The sequence below is a fragment of the Meriones unguiculatus genome, chromosome 20 (genome assembly GCF_030254825.1).
Source record: "Meriones unguiculatus strain TT.TT164.6M chromosome 20, Bangor_MerUng_6.1, whole genome shotgun sequence".
Taxonomy (NCBI): Eukaryota; Metazoa; Chordata; class Mammalia; order Rodentia; family Muridae; genus Meriones; species Meriones unguiculatus.
In genome coordinates this window covers 13,518,424-13,525,088 of record NC_083367.1, presented here as the reverse complement: position 1 = coordinate 13,525,088, position 6,665 = coordinate 13,518,424, and the positions used below count along the sequence as shown (strand labels likewise).

The following is a 6,665-nucleotide window of genomic DNA, read 5'->3' as shown; positions in this document are numbered from 1 at the left end:
GTGGGAGGGAGAGCATAGATGGATCACCATGACCAGAGAAAGAACTGCAGGCAGTTAATGACTGCTGAGGGGAGAATTAGTCTCTCTCGGGAATGAGTTCCTTCATTTGTTGTTCAACTCAGACTAGTCAGCCTTGAAACCAAATATAAACAAAATGGAATCAGCAAGGTTTTTGTGTGTATGTACACATAGACACAAAATGTACATATGTGTGTATGTGTGTTATAATAATAAATGAAAAAGAGGCTATCAACTTGAGGTTGGCCTGGAGGAGCTGGATTGAGAAAAGGGAGGAGGAAAATGATGTCATTTTTTCATTTATTTAAAAATAATAAAGACAAACATCCTAAATCTTGGCATGGTGGTACACTTGGACTCTCAGCACTTGATACGGTTATGGAGGAGGGTCTTGAAGTCCAGTACAACCTAGGATACAGAGAAAAACTGTTTAAAAAATTCCCGAGTCTTCCACGAGGCTTTCACTTCCATTGCGCTGCCAGTCTCTGCATATTTACACCTGGGGGTTAGATAGCTGTGTTTGTTCACAGATTTATTTACCGTAAGGTGGAAGGTGAGCATGGACAACACTCTGGATGTTAGAGGGAAAGCACATGCTTCTTGAAACTTTTGCTTCATTAATGGATAGTGCTATGTTGAATTAATTCTAATCATAATTAATTATGATAATAATTGTAACTATTATCAAACTTCTTGCTCATGACTTGTAATAGCTTCATCTACTCCCACTGAATTGCTGCTCAAATAATACTTTTTAAAAAGACTATGGAAAGCTTCATGAATGTGTGTTACCCATTTTCAGGGGCCAGGCTAATCTGCTCTGTATCATTCCATTTTTAATATATGCCATTTTAACATTTGCCACGTTTAATCGATGTGCTGTTGAAAAAAAGCAGTATTGTTTTTTTTTTTCCTTTGCCACTATGGAGGATTGAGGCTAGAACCTTACTTATGCTTTTCATAAGTGTTCTGCACATAAGAAACATCTCCAGTCACAAATTCTGCTTAACTGACCTACTGTTACATGGATAGTTATACAGTATTTATGTTTTGGCATTATATATAAATAATTTGTACAACTGTATAATTATTTAACATGCTAATTCATTTCCATCAGGTAAATTGTCAATAATTAAGTTATTGGATTGGAGCATATATAATTAAAATTATTTTTTGAAACTATTGACTTTTTAACTTTAATTTCAATTTTTATTAGGATATAATTACATTTCTTTCCTCCCTTTCCTCCAAACCCTCCCATAAATCCCTCCCTGCTATTTCAAATTTATAAATACAATTATGTGTATGTATATACATATATATTCTTAAATACAACCCACTCAGTCTGTATCATGTTTCATGCATGTATGTTTTTAGGGCTGACCATTTGGTATTGGACAGCCGATAAGACTTGGTGTGCTCTTCTCTGGAGAAGACTACCTCCCACCCTCCGCATTCTTGGTTGTAGCTCTTTGTGTCAGGTTGAGGCCTCATGAAGTTTACCCCACCTACTCTGACATTTCTACTGGGATCATTCTTGTTCAGCTCATGTTTGGGCAGTCATGTTGGCAAGACCTTATGGGCACAGTTTTGGTTTTTTTTTTTCCTTGTTTGGAGAATTCTCTCTTTAGGTCCTAGGCCCATTTTTCAAATAGGTCATAGGTCATTTGCTTTTCAACTCCTTGTTTTTTGAGAGTTTTATATATTCTGAATATTAATCCTCTGTCAGAGGTTTAGCTGGCAAAGATTTGTCCCATCCAATGGGTGTCCTGTTCACCCAGTTCATTGCTTTTAGATGTGCAAAAGTTTGTTTTTTGTTTTTTTTTTTACTTTAATGAAGTTCTACTTGTCAATTGTTGCTCTCATTTCTTTGAATGTCTGGTAGAATTCTACTTGAATCTACCTGGTTAATTTTTTGTTTAAGAAGGCTATTTTTTTTTATTACAGTTTCAATCTCTCCCCAATGTTAGGGATTTATTTAGGTTGGTGACTTCTTCTTGACTTAATTTTGGTTGTCTGCCTATATCTAAAAATTCACTGATTTCAATTAGGTTTTCTAGCTTAAAGAACTGTATTTTTTTTACAGTGTTCTGATTTTATTTGGTGTCTGTTGTAATAGTTCCCTGTTAGTTTGTAATTTTAACTTGAGCTCTCTTTCTTTTTTCTTTCCCTCCTTCCTTCCTTCTTTCTTTTTCTCCTTCCTTCCTCCTTCCTTCCTTCCTTCCTTCTTTCTTTCTTTCTTTCTTTCTTTCTTTCTTTCTTTCTTTCTTTCTTTCTTTCTTTTTTTTCTTTTTGGTTAGTTGGGGGAAAGGTCTGTCAATCTTGTTTATCTTCTCAAAGAACCAGACTTTATATTCCTGGATTCTGTTGGTTCTTTATATTGTTTCTTTATTTCCTTTTTATTAATTTCTGCTCTGGATTTTATTGTTTCTTACTGTTGACAGTTTTGGATTTGGTTTGTCCCATTTTCTTCAACTTTTTGGGTTATAGCATAAGTCATTTTTTTGTGACCTGATTTTTTTTTAATGTAGGCACTTAAAATCATAAATTTTCCTTTAGAACTGTTTTTGTTGTGCCCCAGGGGTTTGTTGTGTTTTGTTTTCATTTTCATTTACTTCTACTTTCAGAAAGTTTTTCTTGCTTGATTTCTTCTTTGACTTGTTCATCACTTAATAATGAATTGTTTAATCTCCATGTAGTTTCTGCATTTACTAGAGTTTTTCTTGCTATTTTTAGTTTTATTGAATTGTGGATAAAAGAGTACTTTAAATCCTTTTTAATTTGTAAATATTTACTTTACTTTTAATATAATATTTTATTATTATTTGTCTAAAATAAACCCAAGATGTGGTCTCTTTTATAAAAGCTTCCATGTGCCACTGAATAGAATTCTTTGGTATTTGGATATAATATTCTATAGATATTAAGTCCATTGGATATATGATATTGTTTGATTCTATTGTTACTCTGTTTATTTGTCCAGATAAACAGACATTCAAGAAAATGGGGTATTAAAATCACCTAATATTAGTGAGTTGATGTTAATCTGTGTCTTTAAGTCCAGTAGCATCTTTTTTCCTGAGATTGGATGCCCCAGAGATTAACACATATATGCTTGGGATAAGAATTTGGTCTTTTTGGTTAATTGGTCCCTGATTAGAATAAAATGTCCCTCTTCATCTCTTCTGATCGGTTTTAGTTTGAAATATGCTTTGTCAGATATTAGGATATTGATGCCTGCTTGCTTCTTGTTCTCATTTCATTGGAATACTTTTGTCCTTTCTTTTACTCTAAAGCAGTGCCTGTCTTTAAAACACTAATATGTGTTTCTTGTGAAGAACACATAAATGGATTTGGTTTCTTGATCCAGTCAGTCTGTGTGTTTTGATTATAGACTTGCAGCTTTTGGATATTCAGTTATTATTTAGATATGTTTGTTGATTATGGTCAATTTGTTGATTTTTGGTGTTCTTTGTGTTCTCAGTGGTATTTTGTGTTTTAATAATTATGGTTTTGTATTCTTTTCCATAGAAATATGGCTTCCTATATTTTATTTAGGTTTGTTTTGTTGGATATAAAAAATTAGGCTGTCTATGTCATAGAAAATTTTTCTTTCTCCTTCAGTCATTTAGAATGCTTTGCTGTTGGCTACCATTGTCTTTTAGGACTTCAATATTTTACTCCACACTCTTCTAACTTTCAACGTTTCCATTTAGAAATCAGGAGTTATTCTGATGTATATTCCTTCATATGTGACTTGAGTTTTTTTTTTCTTGCAGCTTTCAATACACTCTTTCCTATGTATACTTAATGTGCATATACTATGATATGCCATGGGGATTTTCTTTTCTGGCTTTGTCTATTTGGTGTTTTGAATAATTTTTATATTCATGTGAGTGTATCTTTTCTTTTTTTTTTCAATGCAGTTTATTCAGGAACATTGAACAATCCTCGGACCCCGGGGAAAGCCAGCCCACAGCTTAAATAGCCTCTGGGTAGCCAACCCTGGCGTGCCACGGGGGCAATGCAGATAGGTCCACATACATGGAAGCAAGCCAGATCCTCGGCCTTAGCCAAATGTGGAGTTGTTCGTGACAGAGAGCACTCACCATCGGGAAGGTGGAAGGCGGAAACCAGCTCCATCTTTAAGGCATAGCATTCCGCAGCTCTCTACAGTTCGCCCTTTTTGTTTTAGACGCATCAGGCAAGAGTAGAGGTCTGATCTCTGATATTAGAAATAAATTGGGACTTTGTACAGATGTTCATTTAGGTGTCATACACCCAAAGAGCATCAGACCCATCCGATACCTTTTTCTCAGAGGCGGGACCTGGGGCATCAACCCGCATGCAATCAGACATGCTCTTCTCTGGGTCGAAAGCGGCTGACCCTGAGTGCAGTGCTTAGCCTCGCATCCTGAGCGTAACATTTTAGCTTTTTATGGTATCCAACCATGCTTGGGGAGAATGTCCTGCTTCAATGGCTGTAAAGGCCTGAATGATCATGGCTGCATCACACTGTTGTGAGACTCTAATCTTGCATATATACCACAGGCAAACCAAGGAGACCAACACCAGAAGGCCTGCTAACACTCCCATGCCCGCCCATTCCTTCAGATGATTCATGGCTGCAGCAATCCATGTTGATAATCCTGTGGCTAGTCCTGCGTCCACTCCGGTAGAATTTACTGTGACAATGGCCACTCTCAGCTGCTCCATCATAGTATCGAATTCTCCAGTATCTTTTCTTATTGAGGAAGTTTTTCTCTATGATCTTGTTGAAGATCTGGTCTATGCAATTGACTTGGGATTCTTCTCCCTTATCTGGGTCTATAATTTGAAGGTTTGTTTTCAATGGTGTCCCACAGTTTTTTGTGCTTTTTCCTGTGCTATTAAAGTTCCTATGCCTTGCTTAGTTTGTCCAGATCCTCTTCTTTATCTTTGAGTCCTGATATTCTATCTTCTGCTTGATTAATTCCACTTGTAAGGCATTCCTTTGAGTTTTCTTTGGGCTATTGGATTTTTCTTTTCTTTTTTTCCTTTCATTGGAAATAGAGTTTTTTCTTACATAACATATCCTGATTATGGTTTCCCCTCTCCACTCCTCCCAGTCACTACCCCCTAGCTTAACTCCCATTCAGAGCTACTCCATTTTTGTCTCTCTTTAGAGAAGAACAGACTACAGAGAGATAATAATATAATATAACAAGATAAAGTATAATATAAACAAAAAACATCACTTCAAAGTTGGACATTACATAACAACAGGAGGAAAAGAGCCCAAGCAGAAGGCACAAGAATCAGAAATACATTAATTTGCACACTCAGGACTCCCATAAAAACACTAAAATCTGTACACCTAAAGAAGTTAAGGAAGAAGGAGGACCCTGGCTAAGATACTCCATCCCCATTCAGAAAGGCAAAGAGGATGGACATTGGAGGAGGGAGAAAACAGGGAACAGACAGGAGCCTACCATGGAGGGCCTCTGAAAGACTCTATGCAGCAATGTATCAAAGTAGATGCTGAGAATCATAGCCAAACTTTGGGCAGAGTGCAGGGAATCTTACGAAAAAAGGAGGAGATAGAAAGACCTGGAGAGGATGGGAACTTCACAAGGAAAACAACAGAACCTAAAAATCTGGGTACAGGGGTATTTTTCTGAGACTGATTCTCCAACCAAGGACCATACATGTAGATAACCTAGAACCCCTGCACAGTTGTAGCCCATGGCAGCTCAATCTTCAAGTGGGTTCCCTAGTAATGCAAACAGGGACTGTCTTTGATAGCAAATCAGTGCCTGGCTCTTTGATCACCTCCCCCTGACAGGGGAGCAGTCTTTCCAGGCTACAGAAGAAGACAATGCAGCCAGTTCTGAGACTTGATAAGCTAGGGTCAGATGAAAAGAAAAGGACTTCCCTATCAGTGGACTTGGGGAGGGGCACAGGAGGAGATGAGGGAGGAAGGATGGGATTGGAGGTAATGGGGGAGGGAGCTACAGCTGGGATACAAAGTGAAAAAATTGTAATTTATAAAAAAATTAATTAATTAAAAAAACCACTGAAATGAAAGCCATAATATATATGCGGAGACCTGGTATAGATTCGTGAGGCCCTGTACATGCTGCTTTAGTCTCTGTGACATCATATAAACTTTGATCATGTTGATTTAGAGGGCCTTGTTTTCACAGTGTCCTTCATTCCCTCTGGCTCTTACACTCTGTCTGCCTCCTCTTCTACAGGGTTCTGAGGAGAGGGAGAGATTATAGAACCAAGGTCTCTTACTGTCTATATAATGTCTGGCTGTGGATCTCCGTATTTTTTTCCTGTCTGCTACAGGAGGCAGCTTCTCTGATGAAGGCTGAGCAGGGTACTGATCTACAAGTATAGCGAAACATCTTTAAGGTCATTCTTATTTTTTTTTCTTTAAACTGGTAGTATTTGGTTTTACTCTATGTTCCTACACTATCTAATCTAGTCTCTGTTTCTTGGTCACCTAAGCAGTCTCCAGCATGAGTGTCATCTAATGGAGTGGGCCATAAATAAAACCAGTTGTTGGTTGGTTGTTCACACAAGCTTTGTATCGGCATTGTTCCAGGCCATCTTGCAGGTAGTACACCATTGTAGCTGGCTTGGTGTTTATGTTCCTCTTT

At 37.3% G+C, this 6,665-nt stretch overlaps 1 non-coding gene across 1 annotated transcript; it reads right to left on the bottom strand.

The window, feature by feature from the left end:
- Positions 1–777: 777 nt before the first annotated feature.
- Positions 778–880, bottom strand: LOC132649642 (U6 spliceosomal RNA). Its single transcript, XR_009588124.1, has one exon. It is a non-coding gene; the product is annotated as a U6 spliceosomal RNA (small nuclear RNA).
- Between the last annotated feature and the right edge of the window lie 5,785 nt (positions 881–6,665).